Source organism: Myotis daubentonii, chromosome 1, assembly GCF_963259705.1.
Source record: "Myotis daubentonii chromosome 1, mMyoDau2.1, whole genome shotgun sequence".
Classification (NCBI taxonomy): Eukaryota; Metazoa; Chordata; class Mammalia; order Chiroptera; family Vespertilionidae; genus Myotis; species Myotis daubentonii.
Genome location: NC_081840.1, coordinates 48,676,168 through 48,694,448, shown reverse-complemented (window position 1 = coordinate 48,694,448; position 18,281 = coordinate 48,676,168).

The window sequence follows — 18,281 nt, the reverse complement described above, 5'->3', positions numbered from 1 at the left end:
GAAACCAGCTAGGACAAAAGAACACTTTTTAATGAATGTCCCCTAAAAAGCAGAGTTATCCCTAAGATGGTTATTTTTCTTTCTCATTGGCCCACTCTTAGTTAAGCCAAGTCTTTGAGTTGATCTTCAGTTGCAAGTATGGAGGAAAACCTAATTTTTAATCAGCATTTGGCCAAGAACAAGACTACCTTTTTAAGGCTTACCCAACACTGGATACTGACAAGCCATCCTCTATGGGGAGGGGAAAGACGGGGTTGCGAGATTCCAAACCAGGCATCACAAAGTTTCTCTTGAAAAAGGAGAACAGAATGCCCTGTTTCCTGCAGCTGAGGCCATCACTCCAAGGCTGGATGTCAGCACAAGCCCAGGCAGGTTTCATCATCCTTGTCCAACCCCAGGGGGCCCGGGTGCTTTATCCAAGGCAGAATTATCAAAGTCTCCACCATTCCCCTCCTGGACATCTGCCTCTAGCCAGGTGGCCAGCTGGGTCTGATTGATCCCAAGATATTCCTTCTCATATCTGAATTTCACAAGCATGTGTGAAGTCTCAGGTGGGTTTTCTCCCCTAGTGCTTCTAATAAACCAGGTCCGCACACTTGAAATGAAGCCTGCTTCAAGGGACTCTCCCTGGCTAGCCGTGCCAAGTCTCGGCAGGAGATTCCACTCTTTGGGGTTTTCAGAACTTCAGAATCTAACACCAGATGCCTGGAATGATAGCACATGAAATGACCCCAAGGCAATTTATTTCCCTTTTTGTGGGATGTCTGCTGCTTTAGAATTCTCAGAGGGACACTCTCCTGGTTGAAGGAACTTCAGGGGGATGAGAGCAAGGAATATGTGGCCAGGAGATTTCATTATCGCTGGCAAGAGGTGTGTGTGTGTGTGTGTGTGTGTGTGTGTGTGTGTGTGTGTGTGTGTGGTGTGTTGGGGGGGGGGCGGGGGTAGGAAGTCTGCCAGGGAAGCCCCTGCTGTTGTGGGTGCCATGCTTCTAGAGACCTAACAGTTGGAGCAGCCCCATGGTGGTGGGACGTCAGGATGATCAAGGTCAGGCTGCCTCTGCAGTGTTAGGAAATGTTTTAAACAATACAGCTTCCTCAGACTGTAAAGGCCAAGACCCAGAAACAACCCAATCTAAGTCTCCGAAGATAATGATTAGGGGAAGTGGGAAGTTGTACATGGTCTTGTTCAGCCAACCCACTCCCCACCCCCTCACCCCCACCGCCCCCAAGACTAGAGAACAGCCTCTGAATTGGAAGGAAGCCATTTGAAAACAATTGAAAGAAAACATAACTATACAAAGCAGGTAGGAAACTTATGGGACTTACTGCACTGGAGGTGGCATAGGCCATTTATAAATAGACTCAAAGCACATAGAGAGGGATTTGTGGATAAGAGATCCATGTGGATCACTAAGGAGTAAAGATGTTTGATGAGGTGTTGGCATAATCTATTGAAATTGGTCTAATATGCAGTTACAAACTTTCTTCTATGGCACACAGGATGGAGGACATTCACAAACACAACACATACTCGACTGGGTATCTCCAGATTTTGGCCTCTGGTATAGACAAAATATGAGCTCTACTTTCACCACTTTATCGTCTACTCAAGCAAGGATATTAGAATGCATGGGAATCATAGCAATATGGTGTGGCTGCAACCTGACAGTTTTTGGAGCACAGCTTTGCAAATTTCACCTTAAGAACTCCATGGGCTTCTGTCCTGTAGGCATGTTCTAACTTATGCAGCCATGGCTGTGGGACAGGCTAAGATCTCAGTGATAGGAACTCAAGAGCAGGGGAGTAAACCGGTCCTGGAGTGAGACAGAGATGCTGTAGGAGGGCAGGAGTCTGGACTGTGGCTTTTGGTATTGTTAAACTAACATGCAGTATAGTGTCTGGCAGTGCGTGAGGATCTGGAAAATTTCGAGTATGACCCAAGCTGAGCTCAGTCTACAGGGAGACTGCTCAAGCAGGTACAGTGCATGTCCTCTAGCAAGTCCTGCTCCAAGCAGGTCCTTCCAAATGCATGCAGGATTACAGCTAGTTGTCAGGATTTCTAACGCCTAGGAAGGGACTGGAAGGAACGAAGCAGTGGCCAAGGTGCCAACCAAGTCAACAGGCCATTGATCTACTCTGTAGATGGGGTAACAAATTAGCAAACCGACCCAAACTAAAATTTGTTTTTAAATGGGAAAATTCCTGAGTATCTGGACCTAAAGCCTCAACAGGAGTGAGGCTGTGTTGATGAGTTAACCAAGACAGACCAAACACTAGGTCAGCAGATGATTCCAGACTGACTCAACCATAGCAACAGATTTCTGAAACACTGCAAGGCACGGATCTCTGCAGAGATAACCACGAGCAAGTCTCTTAAACTATCTGAGCTTCAGTTTTGTAATCTGTAAAATGGGCATTATTAATAACACCTTGCAGTATTTTCCTAAGGATTGTACAATATTTGTGAGGACCCTAGAATAGTCCCTCATATATTGTAGGAATTTGGTAAATGGTGCTATTATTTAATGCCTGCCAACTTAGCTGAGCCAGGACATGGGCCTGAGACCTTGATCCAGCCATGAAATTGATTCCATGAAGTTGACTGGCTTAATTGCTGACATCTCTGGTGGCTCTCTTGTCATGTGAGGACATCTATGCCAAAATGCAACATGGAATTTGAGTGAGGGCATAGCTGAGCTCTTCTAGAACACTGAAAAATCAACAGGTTGTTATGGATTGAATTGTGTCCCCTCAAAATTCATATGTTAAAGCCCTAACCCCCAGTACATCAGAATGTAAGCTTATTTGGAAATATGGTCATTTTGGATTTAATAAGGTAGGAATATCCTTCTTATAAAGTGGCATAGAACTTAGATGAATAGTTTTCTACTGATGGAGGAAAGTGGAACTTGTGATGAACCTGGATATTTAGTTGAAGAGATGTTTAAGTAAAGTGTTGGTGCGTGGCCTGCTTTTCTCTCTCTCTCTCTCTCTCTCTCTCTCTCTCTCTCTCTCTCTCTCTCTTTCTCTCTCTCTCTCTTATTAATTTTAGCAAGAGAGAGGAAGGGAGAGAGAGAAAGAAAAAAGTATTAATCTGTTGTTCCACGTTTTTATATATTCATTGGTTGACTCATGTGTGTGCCGTGTGTGTGCCCTGACTGGGGATTTAACCCGCAATCTTGGCATTTTGGGACAACACTCTAACCATCTGAGCTACTCAGGCAGGGCCTGGACTAGTTCATTCTTACTGCTTACAGTAAAATGCAAGAACAGAGATAAATCAAAGGAGTTGCTAAGACCAAAGAAACCAGAACTTGAAGATTTAGAAAACTCTCAAGTCACTTTTATTGCAAAAAAATGATGAAAGTGTGTGCTTTGGAAAGAACACCAAGGATATGGCTAGATAACTGTTTGCTACAGAGATTAGGCATGTGACTGATGGATCCAATCACCCACCTCAGTGGAAATGCTACTAACTTGGACTGAAAGGGACAGAGACAGGGTAAAATTGAAGAAAGGCTGTCAGACCTCTAGGGTTCTACAGGCAGGAAAGTGCAACAGAGTTGTTTGGCTGTAAACATATTATCCTTCATGAAAAGGGGAAAATGACCCCAAGCCCAAGCCATCTCCTTGCTTCCAGAAAGAAAAACCACTTCCTCCATTTCAGATTGGGGGTGGGGGGGAGGCCTGCTGCCTGGGGCTGGGTAAGGTAGGCTGCTGTCCCCAGGGCTGAGGACAGAGCATCCAGATAGAGGATTATTCTCAAACCTTAGATCCAATGGTTGTCACACTGCTGGGTTTCAGACTTGCTTGGGACCCATAACCCCCTTTTTCTCCCTGATCTCTCCTTTTTGGAATGGATTATCCACCCTATGCCTCTCTGATTGGATTCTAGAAGCAGATACCTTGTTGCCTGTTTTCACACAAAATAAAGAAGAATTTTGCCTCAGGCAGAAATTATACCGTAAGTATCACCCATGCTTGATTTAGATGATATTTGGATGACATTTAGGACTTAGAGTTGATGCTGGAATGGGTTAAGACTTTTAGGAACATTAGAATGGGGTGAATGTATTTTGCATGTGAGAAGGACATGAATTTGGGAGGGAGGCGGGGTGCAGAGGGGAAACTACTGGGTGTTCAATTGTGTCTCCTCACAGTTCACACATTGAAGTCCTCTTTCCCAGCACCTGAGAATGTGACCATATTTGGAGATGGGTCCTGCAGATGTAATGAGTTAAGATGCTGTTGTGTTGGAGTAGAGTGGGCATCTAAAACGGTATGACTAGTGGCCCTATCAAAAAGGGAAATTTGGACCCAAACTAGGGGAATGTCCTGAGAATACTGGAGTTGTGCTGCCACAGCCAAGACCTACCAGAGGCTAGGAGAGGCCTGGAACAGATCCTTCCCTAGGACCTTCAGAGGAAACCTAGCCATGCCAGCCTCTTGATCTTGGACCTCGGGCCTCCAGAACTGTGGGACAATACATTTCTCTTGCTTAAGCCACCTTGTTCTGGGTACTTTGCTACAGCAGCCTACCAAACTGGTATGCAAGTTCATATAAAACATCTAAATGCAAATGATTAAAAACAAACCTGATGGAATCATCCTAGGAATGTTCCCATGAGAAAGAAAATTAAACTCCTCACTTATCAGCAATTGAATGCAGTCCATGGGATGGCTGTCTTTCTGACCTTAGTGACTTATTGAAGACTGATTGATTACCTGCATAGCAAGTTAAGATGAGAAATAACCCATTTTAAAAACCTCTAAACCTTCATACAAAATTCTGTGAATTTATGAGCAAAGAATAAAAGGAATTATGGAGACACACAAGAGCTTTGGCATTTAGAAGGCATTGAAAAGGGTGATTATATACAGACTAGAGGCCCGGTGCATGAAATTCATGCATGGGAGGATCCCCTCAGCCCAGCCTGCACCCTCTCCAATCCAGGACCCCTCAGGGGATGTCCGACTGCCAGTTTAGGCCTGATCCCAGGGATCAGGCCTAAACTGGCAGTCGGACATCCTTCTCACAATCCTGGACCACTGGCTCCTAATCACTCAGCTGCCTGCCTGCCTGCCTGCTTGGTCGCCTCTAACTGCCCCCCCTGCCAGCCTGGTCACCCCTAACTGCCCCCCACTGCCAGCCAGATCGCCCCCAACTGTCCTTTCCCTGACAGCCTGGTGGCTCCTAACTGCCGCCCCCACCAGCCTGCTCACCCCTTACTGCCCCCCTGCCAGCCTGATCGCCTCATGCAGCCTGTTTGTTCAGTCATTTGGTCGTCCCTCACTAACCCCCCTGTCGGCCTGGTCATAGGCAGCCATCTTGTGAGGGCATGAGGGTTAATTTGCATATTACCTCTTTATTATATAGGATGACACAGATATAGATATATATATATAAACTTACACCCCCGCATATATATGTACATAGGAACACATATACACATACATATATGACCATGCATGTACATATATATCCATGTGTTTACACACATATGTCCATGTGTATGTGCATATATGTTCATCTATGTAAACATGTATGTTTTGCATGTGTGCACATCTATATATCCATGTAAGTATACACACATATATATGGACTCATATATTAACTTTGAAGCTATACTGCCTCTTCAGTGTTAGAGAAATTCAGCACCATAAGCATGGGTTGGATGCTTACCATCTTCAGCCTTGCATCCTGACTTGGGTCTACTGGCCGGGCTGTGTTCTGAAGCTAAGCTGGTTCCCAGAAGCACCTGTTATCAAAGGTTAATACTAAGGACCAAATTGCTATCTAGAACATACAGCCTTTAAGGAAGAAAGGAACGTGAGTGAGAGAAATTGACTTTCCTCACAAAGGAAGTCAAGATTATTCATTCTTGCTTTTTTTTTTTAAGGACAATTAACAGGAATTTCTAAAACTCAGAATGTCGAAATCATTAGTATCTGATCACTTGAAGCGAGAATGCAGCCACTATGATTAATGGCTGAATTTTAACTATCTCAGGCAGATCAAGGAAGTCTCCCTCACCATCCTGCTTGTCATGTGTGCCTCCCCAGGACACTGTGGAGTGTGATGGCATCTCACCAGGTTCTTTCCTCACTAAAATTTTCTGTAATTAAAAACAGTCCTAACTAAAATTCAAATTTACTCATTCATCAGACAGCATGAGGTAGGAGGTTATACTAGAAAGATTATTAAAGCATTTGAAAGGAAAAAAGCAGTTTTGGTCTCTACTTTGCCATTTCATGCAAACTTAGATATATCAGTCAAATAGCTGATTTTCTCATCTGCAAAATGAAGTCAGGATGATAAAGCTCCTTTCCTGATATATAGAAAATTCATGCAAAATATTAAGTGTTCTTCAAATGTAAAGTATTGGTACCTGCTTATGTGCAAGACACATGGGCCCTAATGAAACAGATGGGAGGAGATGCCTATTAGGATGAGTAAGACCTGACTCTGCCCTCCAGAAAATTTCAGGTTAGTAGGTACATAGAGTCATTTTCAAAATAATCATAATTTCAGGTGGAACAAGGAAATACCGTAGGGGTAGGATCACTTCAGACTTGGGGGTGGAGGGTTAAGAATCTCAGAAGGCTTCAAGGAGGAAGTGATATTTGTGATAGAAAGCAGCTGAGACTTGGAGGTCATGGTTTCTGAATTTTGCTGAGTTTGGGAAATCAATGCCACAAAGGGAAAGTGAAACCTTACAATTCCCTCATCGAAGCAGGAACCCAGTGTTCTTGTTAAGCTGCCTGAAAGCATGGCAAAAATAGAACAGGTCAAGCATGTCTCCATATCAAACCATTTCCATCTCGCCAGCGTTACTAAAAATGAAAGTCAGAGCCATCATCTGGATGGGGATGATGTGCCCTTGTTCTTGTCTATCAGCTTTAAAGCCCCCAAAATCCTTACAACACCTGAGATGAAGGAAAAGGAGACTGCCATAGTGGATGACTCTTTCTTTAATTTGTCAAAAAAAAAAGTAAAAGAATAGTAAAATACAATGAAATAGCTAAGAAGATTAAAACAATGGGAGATGGTGACTGACCCTCCTTGGAGCATGATGAGAGTGGTAGGCTCTCCAGTCCAGTTCACTGTCTCTGCACCCTGCCCCAGGTTCATCTCCTTAAAAGGCAGTTTTGATCACATCACCATTATGCTCAATAGATATGGCTCCCTGCTGCCTACAAAATTAAGCTCAGGTTTTAAAATTTAAAATCCTCCACAACAGGATCCCAACAGATTTTTCCAACGTTACCTTCTTTATCTCTATTATCTCTTCCTTTTGTTCCAGCCAAACGGATGACATGCTCTGCCTGAATTTGCTCTGAACTTCCTGCCTGCCCCCCCGCCTCCCCCTATGTCCAGGCTCTTGTTCCCTGGTCCTTAAAGCCTCTGTTGCATATCCACCGTAGCCACTATTTCAGGACCAATTTAAATCTCATCCCCAACCAATTAAGCAATCACTTAACTGTGCCCTTTACATGAGCTCCTTCCATTTTCTCACTGGAGATGCCAAGATGAGTGGTACCCATCCTGCTTTCTAGTGTCTTCCTAAGAGAAGGCAAGACAGACATGTAAACTATATATATATATATATATATATATATATATATATATATATATATATGTCTAAGCGACCGTTTGACCATTCAACCGGTAGCTATGATGCACACTGACCACCAGGGGGCAGATGCTCAATGCACTGGCATGGAAACATGGAACAGACTGATGACTCTCAGAGGGAAGGGGGGTGGGGGAAGGGCAGGAAGAGTTTAACCAAAGATCTTATATGCATACTAGAGGCCTGGTACACAGATTTGTGCACTGGTGGGGTCCCTCGGCCTGGCCTGTGAGGATCGGGCGGAATCCATACACCAGGCCTCTGACATCCCCCAAGGGGTCCCGGATTGTGAGAGGGCACAGGCCAGGCCAAGGGACACACACACCCCCATGCACAAATTCGTGCACCAGGCCTCTAGTTAACTATAATACATTGAGCTGATATATAGAATGCATCATATAGACATGTGTAGGCTATTAAATATTAATCCTACCACCAAAAAGTGGCCATGGGAAGGCTCTGAGAGGTGGCAGCATTTCAGCAGAGGCTCTAAAGTGAGCAGTGGGTTTCCAGGAAAGATGACAGAGTGTCACATGCCAAGGCACAGAGGCAGGTACAAAATGCAATCAAGAACAAGGACAGATTCAAGGTAGTTGGAGCCCAGAGTGTGTGGAGCAGAAGAAGTACATGAGGAGGGAAACCTGGGACCTAGTGTGTCAGGTCTGCCAACGTAGGAGTTTGGACTTTAATCCAAGGGTGTGGGGGCCTTTTAAGGGTCATTTAGGACCAATGTCTGATACTATATGTTTGATGTTACTGATAACTCTGATAGCAATATGGAGGGCAGACAGAGGGCAAAGATAGCAGTTAGGAAGCTATTATAGTCCACGTAAGACATAATGGAGTCTTTTACCGTGGTAGAGGCAGTGCATGTAAAAAAGAAGGGATGCATATAGGCCCTTCATCTATTAGGTCCTTCCTAATTTACCCCTCATCCTTCAGTAGATATTATTTCTCCCTGCTGTTTCACTTAAACCACAGCTTATATTTTTATATGTATTAGCATTTTTGACTCAAAGTTTTATCCCCTCCATATTAAATCAAAAATACCTGAGTCTGGTTATGGTAGATGCTGAAGAAATGAGTAAAGGGACTTGTAAAAATTTGTCTCAGAGTTGTTCAGTTATCAGAAATAGAATCCTACTCAATATAACTTGAGGAAAGGGAGGTTTATTATTAGATACTAGAGGCCCAGTGAACAAAAATTTGTGCACTCGGGGGGTCCCTCAGCCCGGTCTGTGCCCTCTCGCAGCCTGGGACCCCTCGGGGAATGACCACCTGCTTGCTTAGGCCCACTCGCCAGGGAATGGGGCCTAAGCTGGCAATCAGACATCCCTCTGGCAGCCCGGGAGCCCTCAGGGGATGTCCACTTGCCAGCAGGGAGCAGGTCTAAGCTGTAGTCGGACATCCTTAGTGCTGCTGAGGAGGCGGGAGAGGCTCCCACTACCAGTGCTATACTGGCAGCCATCAGCCTGGCTTGTGGCTGAGCAGAGCTCCCCCTGTGGGAGCTCACTGACCACCAGGGGGCAACTCCTGCATTGAGCGTCTGCCCCCTGGTGATCAGTGTGTGTCATAGTGACCAGTTATTCCTAGTCGTTCTGCTGTTAGGGTCAATTTTCATATTACCTTTTTATTATATAGGAGATAGGCCTGGTGCATGGGTGGGAGGCGGCTGGTTTGCCCTGAAGGGTATCCTGGATCAGACTGGGGGTCCTGGTGGGGTGCCTAGCCAGCCTGGATGAGGGGCTGGTGGCTGTTTGCAGGCTGGACACATCCTTCAGGGTGGAGGTCTCCACTGGGGTGCCTGGCCAGCCTGGGTGAGGGGCTGAGGCCATTTTCAGGCTGGCCACAGCCCCTTCAGGGTGGAGGTCCCTGCTGGGGTGCCTGGCCAGCCTGGGTGAGGGGCTGATGGCTGTTTGCAGGCTGGCCAGACCCCCCAGGAGGGACCCCCACCCCATGAGGATGTGGCAAGCCTGGGTGAGGGGCTGATGGCTATTTGCAGACTGGCCACAGCCCCTTCAGTATGGGGGTCCCCACTAGGGTGCCTCGCCAGCCTGGGTGAGGGGCTGATGGCTGTTTGCAGGCTGGCCATGGCCTCCAGCCACCCAAGCTCCCAGTGGAGGCTGGCTGGAAGCAGGTATCTGGGATTTATTTAGCTTCTATAATTGAAACTTTGTTGCCAGGAGCAGAGTTCCACAGCCAGCCAGGGTGAGTGGGAAGCTTGGCTTCCTCCATCGCTGGGGCAACCAAGCCTCCTATTTGCTCCAGTTCCATGACTGCCGGCCGCCATCTTGGTTGGGTTAATTTGCATATAGTCGCTCTGATTGGCTGGTGAGCGTGGCTTGGGTCATAGCAAAGGTACGGACAATTGGCATCTTTGTCTTTTATTAGTGTAGACAAGGATAGAAACTGGGGGCAGGAAATGGAGGCAGGCCCCAAGAAGGAACTTCCAGGTTAGGGATAAATATGAACTAACTCTTTGGCTCTGGCTCTCAGAGTTCAAATTCTCAAAAGAGAAGACCTATCTCCCCAGGTATAATCAAGTGTGACCAAGGCAGGATGGGGTAACATGATACAAGGAAGGCAAAAAGAGTCCACTCCTCTCGATAGGATTGCTTGTTTCCTGCCTATATATGACATCTTTGCTAGAAATAGTATATTTCAAAATTCTTCACAGACATGGGTCTCAACTATTCACAAACCACAATTATGTGAAGAAGTAGTTTGTAAAACAAAATACCTAAATCCAGGAATATCCATTCTTCAAACCCAAGAGCATTTTGACCAGACAATATAATGTTTCAGACACTCTTAACTCATCCATTCACTGACAAACAATTGCTGAACACTTATATGAACTAACCCTGTGCTTGGGACTAGGGTTAGGGTTAGGGTTAGGGTTAGGGTTAGGGTTAGGTTAGGGTTAGGGTCCCAAGCACAGGAGAGAATTTTAAAAAACAAATCATTTCACTCATGACGATCACTGAGGAGACAAGGTGCTGTCTTTCAGTTAAGCACTCAAGAAACGGGGCCAATGGGAAAGAGGTTTATTAAACACTGAAACTTCTCCCCAAAGTTTCTATAATTACTTCAAGTACTTAGTGATATTCTAAAGTCATTTTATTCAGCAATAATATTTAAGATTAATATATTCTCTCTGGTATCTATAGTAACCGGTCTTTTGGCATAGTATTAAGATTAGGGATTTATTTATATTTAGGCTTCACCCAAGAGGAAGATTTTTGTATAATTTATTGTTACATTTAGAGAGCATAAAACCTTTAGGCCACAATGTGTAGTTAATATTCAGAATTAATTCAGTTTATTATGCATCAACTGGTAGGTCAAATTCAGCTTTGTGTGATATAATTTATAATACAGGTTTTTGCCCGAAGCAACATGGAAGCCCTGGAGCAGTGCTGTGAATTATTACAACTAAATCGGGGACTACCTGCCAAAATATACACCACTGCTTGTATTTCTGTTGCACGAAGACCGTAAACATGATTTCCAAGAGCTCCGGGCTGCAAGGACATCTAAATAAAATATCAGCTTCATGACCAGTGTCAGCATCTAGAAACTTCTTTCCTTTCTTTGCAGCTGCTACAAGTCTGGGTTTCTGTGGCAATTACTTCTTAGCCACTTACAAAATGGCAGTTTACAGAGTTGGTGACTACACAGTGTAAGCATATTTTTCTCTTTTAATGGGTGCACAAACGACACTGCAGCGAGCGCACTTACAATCATTATTAAAGCTGTATTTGGAAAGCAACCTTAAATATGGCATTTAATAAGCCAAGATATTTTAATAAAAGATGCAGTGCATACTTAAGCTATATTATGAATTTCTTTTGTCGAATACCATTTGTGTTCCTGATCACTGCTCACCCAGCTCCTTGGCTAAGATTTTTAAACTAAAGCAGGATGGGCTCTTTTTGGGCTGTGGGTTTCGATTGTCTTCATTCCAAAGGAGGCTTTATTGCTCTGCACAAAGGCTAGCAAATGTGGTTACCCTCTGTATGAGTGGGTTTTCTATTTTACAGATCCATAAAAATGATAGAAAAGAATTTTAATCAAAACATTCCAAAGTAGGAGAAGGTTAAGTAAACTAACAGTTTTAGTTTCAGATATCAACTCTTAGTAACCCTTAGTCATTTACATTTTAGGATTCTAATAAATAAACCTTAGTCCAATGTAAAAACAAAGTTGAGAAAAAGAGAAACTAAGAAAACTTTTCCTATGGACACACAATTTGTCCATAAATTTAAGATAAAATAAAAAAAAACTAACTGGACTTTATTTTCTTTTTTAAATTTATCTTTATTGTTGAAAGTATTACAGATGTCCCCTCTTTTTTCCCATTGGCCCCTTCTAGCCCGCATCCGCCCACAGCCCACACCAGGCCTTCACCACACTATTGTCTGTGTCCATGGGTTATGCATATATGCATATAAGTTCTTTGGTTAATCTCTTCCTACCCACCCACCCCCACCTTCCCTCTTTGCTGCTATGTCTCTAGTTCTATTTTGTTCATCAGTTTATTTGGTTCTTTAGATTCCACATAGGAGTGAAATCAAGTAATACTTGTCTTCCTCTGACTGGCTTATTTTGCTTTAAAATCAAATCCTTGTTCATCAGGAAGCTGGCCACAATCAAGCTTTCAGAACGACCGGACGAAACCAGGGCCTCTCACTCTTGCTCCCATTTAGTGCACCAGGAGTTGCTGGCAGCTGGGAGCCTAGCTCATTGATGCTTCTGAGCTAGGATATCTGCGAATGCCCAGGGGAGACCCAACTGGGGATGTGACAGTCATCAGCTGTCACACATGACTCAGCAGAGAAGCAGAAACAGCTGTCCAAGCAACAGCGGTCACCTGGTTGGATTAACTGGATGGGATGGTCTATATAGTCTTTCCAACACTGATATTCTATACACCTATACTCTCTGCCGAAAAGGGTGAGAAGGTGCCATTCACTCAGCAAGCATGCAACAAGAACCTTCTCCAATATGGCACACTGCCTCCTAAATGGCAGTGAGCTCTTTGAAGCAGTGATTGCATTTAACATGTGTTTTATATCCTTTGGCTTGAATCTGAGGCGCACAGGTGTGGGAAGAGACCACTTCTATCAGCCACGGGGGCCCATCCCTGCCCCAGAGGTGCAGTTGCCTCCTGTCACCTGTGATAGGGGCTCTGAGCATACATCTTAGGTGAAGTTCGATTCATGCCATAAACACATTTACTTGCCTGAATAAAGAAAACAGGTGTGTGGCTGCCTCGTGCATGGGGACACACTGCTCGGTGGGCCATGTGACTAGGCAAGCTGGAGCAGGTGTACCGCTGGCAGGCAGACCCCAAACACGCTCCTAGTAAGATATGGTACGATGACTGCCGTGTGCTAACTGGCTGCTCTTTTGTGTTGCCTCACAAGCCCATGAGGTTGAGAACATGCCAAAGCCCTTGCTACTGCAGGTAGAGAGAACCGCAGGCAGCAGCCAGGGGGTTTGGGATCAAAAGCAGAGAGTCTTTGGGGCAAGATATCACCAACTTGGGAGTCTCCACACTTCAGGACTTCCCTATGGTTCAATGAGGCTCCATCAGGCCATCCTTCACATATGGAACAAATATTTGTTGAGCACCTGCTAGTTTCATTATTTTAAAACAGCTTTAAAAATATTGTATTTACCACCTATCAGGTTTCCCACATTTTCTAAAACTTCACCATATTCTTTGGTTTGGTCTGGGATTACATATTTTCTGAACACCAAGCAGCATATGTATTCCCATTTTAATATTTTAAAACAGAAGTCTTACAATTGTGTTTTTTTTCGCCCTAGAAATCTATAATGTGGTGCTTATTAGATATAATTATTTGTTGGTATATTTGATCTTAGCAACAACAAATATATATCAATAAATTTGTACCAACCATAATTAACTTTTACAAACAAGAATTCTGATTAAGAACTTTTTAAAAGAAAATGGGAGAAAAGGAACAAACTCCTGATGCATGCAACCATGTGGATGAATCCTAAACACACTGTGCTAAGTGAAAGAAAACAGATAATAAAGGCTACATCCTGCATGAGTGCGTTCATATGATATTCTTGAGAAGATAAAGCTAAAGGGATCAGGTTGCCAAGGTCTGGGGGAGGAGGAGGGTTCGACTACAAAGGATATAAGAATATCTGAGGTAATAGAACACTTTTGTATCATGATTGTGGTGGTGGCTGCATGACTGCATAGTTTGTCAAGTCTCTTAGGGTGAATTTTCCTCTCCATAAGTGAATAAAAGGGAGATTATTTTCAGATAACTAAAGTAAAGAATTATGTTGTGGGGCTTAATTAGTATTTCAATGCATGTGATAGACAAAGCCTGTCTAAATAAAAGGGGTATGCAGTGCTAGAAATGTCTGGGCACACTATGACTGCAGGGAAGACCTTGAGTTGTGTTTTAATGTGTCCTCCCATGCTCAAACAGTACTCATAGCTGCAGACCTGCTACAGAGTGATTGTAAGCTCAGGTACATCCTGGGAAGAGAAGAGAGGAAAGCTGTGCCCCTTTACTTCCTCTGCAGGGGAAGAAAAAGAGTCCCTAGCACAAAAGAGCCTATTTCAATTGACTATAAAGTAAACTCCACAAGGGCAAGGAGTATGAATTACATATTGATGCATAGATAGTACTCTTGAAAATGTCTGACTCATAAAGGCCCTCAACAATATAGTGTTGAATTAATGGATGAGTTGCAGCTGACCTACCTAAGTTTACTCAAATGATCATTCTCCATTTCCAAATACATGAATATATCAGATAAAATCTAACCCAAAAATGTTGGGTACATAATGGAGCTTGAAACCAAGGTAGATGACAAAAATAAAGAGAAAACTCAAAGTCAGTGTGGTGAGCAAGAACTTATTATTCTTGGGTCTGGATATCAGCCCTAATAGCTGGGGAACAGATTTCTGATACATGCAGGGAGGGGAGAGAGACCAATGGCTTTCTGCTCACGAAAGGCTAAAACTGCCAGCACCCATGAAGGGCTGCGTCACATTTGAAACAGCAGAGCTTCAGCCATGGGTCAATGAAGCAGAAAGGAAGCTTGATGTCCACCAGACAAGGGTGAAAAGAGTCACCTGCCAGGAGTTGCAACCCCCAGTCTAAACTGAGACGTTCACATTGAACACTGCATATTTACTGTGTGACCCTCCACCCAAGCTGAGAAATTAACATACTCATGCTCTAGGACCCAGGAGCCCTGGCAAAGGCAACCACCAAGTCACCATTGACCCCAGGAACTCCCACAGACAAAGCAAACCCCACAGAACTTGACTTCATAATCCAAGAGTATACGTATTGCAAGGTAAAACACCACCATGGAAAGAGTCAGCCGATGTACCCCTTGTGCCTAGAAATAATAAAACTATTTGAAAGAGGCTTTAAAATCTTTATGATTAACATGTTCAAAGCAGAGGTACATTTACTGTAAAGCTAATGAGGCCAAAGCTCAGGGCCTCTCACTGGCACAGGCCCTTTGCAAAAACCCAATGTGCTCAAATAGGTTTTTGTAAAATTTATAAAAGATACTTTAACCTTAATTGGTTAAGACCATTGTCTCTTTCTATTCTGCTTCTGTCACACTTCTAGTATTACTTGAAGTCATTGGAATGGCAATGGGCACCTCTGGGATTGGGCTAAAGTTGAAGATATAATTTCATTTGGATTTAGTGGAACATATATATGTGGTTCATAAGCATTTCCATGTAGTCATATGAAAGTACAGGACCAGAGAAAGTATCCCAATATAAACTTGTTCTACAGTACCCTGCACCACAAATATGTAGAAAAGAAAAAAATATTGAAAAGTATAGCTCCTGGAGCTTATATGTAGAAAATTCTTTCAGTTCTTATAAATCATATCTGAAAGAAATTAGAAATTAAATGTATGATATTGCCAAAAGATGAAAGTAACTTTTTTTAAACCACAAATAATAAATTTAGGAGAGAACCAAGATGGCGGCATAGGTTAACGCCGGAGTTTGCTGCTTTGAACAACTACTTCAAAAGTGAAACTAAAACACGGAACGGACATCACCCAGAACCACAGGAACGCTGGCTGAGTGGAAGTCCTACAACTAGGAGGAAAGAGAAACGCATACGGACACTCAGAGGAGCCGCAGTGCTGAAGTCAAATTCTGAGGTGCGGAGTGTGCGGAGCAGGCTGGCGGCGGAGGGCGCGGTTGGCGTTTTCAATCGGGAGGGAGTCGCAGACTCTGAGCTCCAGATCCAGGCGAGTCTTTAGGGACCCAGACTCAAACGGGAGAAGCGGGACTGTCTGGCTTCGGTCAGAGCGAGTGCAGCTTTCTCTCCCAGCTTTGCAGGGGGTGCTGGGACTCAGAGAGGCAGAGCCCCAGGGGACAGGAATGAGAGCCGCCATAACTGCTCTCTCTGGCCCACCCTGTTGATCCTGTGCGACCCGCCCCGCCCAAGCCCTGCACAGAGGCATTTGCCAGATAGCCTCAGGCAAAGGCTAGATTAGCACCTCCCTAGAGGACAGAAGTTCTCTCACTGCTGACACAGCTGATTCTCATAGCCACTGGGCCTGGAGGTCAAACCATCCCTGGAATTAGCTACAACAATCAAGATTTATCTATAAGACTGCGAACAAAGACCACTAGGGGGTGCACCAAGGAAGCATAACAAAATGCGGAGACAAAGAAACAGGACAAAATTGTCAATGGAAGAAATAGAGTTCAGAACCACACTTTTAAGGTCTCTCAAGAACTGTTTAGAAGCTGCCAATAAACTTAATGAGCTCTACACGAAAACTAATAAGACCCTCGATCTTATATTGGGGAACCAACTAGAAATTAAGCACACACGGACTGAAATAATGAATATTATACAGACGCCCGACAGCAGACCAGAGGAGCGCAAGAATCAAGTCAATGATTTGAAATGCGAGGAAGCAAAAAACATCCAACCGGAAAAGCAAAATGAAAAAAGAATCCAAAAATGCGAGGATAGTGTAAGGAGCCTCTGGGACAGCTTCAAGCGTACCAACATCAGAATTATAGGGGTGCCAGAAGATGAGAGAGAGCAAGATATTGAAAACCTATTTGAAGAAATAATGACAGAAAACTTCCCCCACCTGGTGAAAGAAATGGACTTACAGGTCCAAGAAGCGCAGAGAACCCCAAACAAAAGGAATCCAAAGAGGACCACACCAAGACACATCATAATTAAAATGCCAAGAGCAAAAGATAAAGAGAGAATCTTAAAAACAGCAAGAGAAAGAAACTCAGTTACCTACAAGGGAATACCCATACGACTGTCAGCTGATTTCTCAACAGAAACTTTGCAGGCCAGAAGGGAGTGGCAAGAAATATTCAAAGTGATGAATACCAAGAACCTACAACCAAGATTACTTTATCCAGCAAAGCTATCATTCAGAATTAAAGGTCAGATAAAGAGCTTCACAGATAAGGAAAAGCTAAAGGAGTTCATCACCACCAAACCAGGATTATATGAAATGCTGAAAGGTATCCTTTAAGAAGAGGAAGAGGAAGAAAAAGGTAAAGATACAAATTATGAACAACAAATATGCATCTATCAACAAGTGAATCTAAGAATCAAGTGAATAAATAATCTGATGAACAGAATGAACTGTTGATTATAATAGAATCAGGGACATAGAAAGGGAATGGACTGACTATTCTTGGGGGGGAAAGGGGTGTGGGAGATGTGGGAAGAGACTGGACAAAAATCGTGCACCTATGGATGAGGACAGTGGGTGGGGAGTGAGGGCGGAGGGTGGGGCGGGAACTGGGAGGAGGGGAGTTATGGGGGGGAAAAAAAAAAGGAAGGAACAAATGTAATAATCTGAACAATAAAGATTTAATTTAAAAAAAATAATAATAAATTTAAATTTTGATCAAATATGCTAGAGAAAAGATTAAGTTATCTTTCTATTTTCATCTTAAAGAGAATATTAGAAATATGACATACCTGGAAGAAGTCAACTATAGAGAAGTGTCAGGCAGTTAATAAAAGTATATTTTTACTTTTCTAAATTTTATGTGGTATTTGGTGGTATTTATCAGGTTTTGTACATCTGTAATTTTTGTGATTTCTGTTCTCATTCCAAATAAATATTGTCTATTGTATTTAATTTTGTGTTTGTATATATTCTTTTTCTTAAAGAATATGCAATGTATAAGCTTCAGGTTTCACAAAATGTTATCTCGCTGGTTCTAAAAGTTAACAGCTGGAATAGAAATTTTATGGCATAAATAGGGCAATATGAAAAAAAATTGAAAAAGAATCAAATATGAAATCTGGAAAAAAACAGTGAGTAAAAAAAATCAGTGGAAGGGTTTGAACAAAAGAAACTAGACAGAACAAATGAAAGATTTAGTGAATTATAAAAATAGATATAAGGATATTGCTCAAAATGCAACAAGGAGATAGAAAATATTAAAAAAAGATTTAATATACATGAAGGATATAGTAACTTCCAAGATATACATTAGAGTTCCAGAATATGTGAATAGAAAAAATGGAGAAGAGTCAATATTCAAAGAGATAATACTGAAGAATTTCCAGAATTGAAGACGTAAGTCCACATATGGTAGTAACATACAAAATCTTGC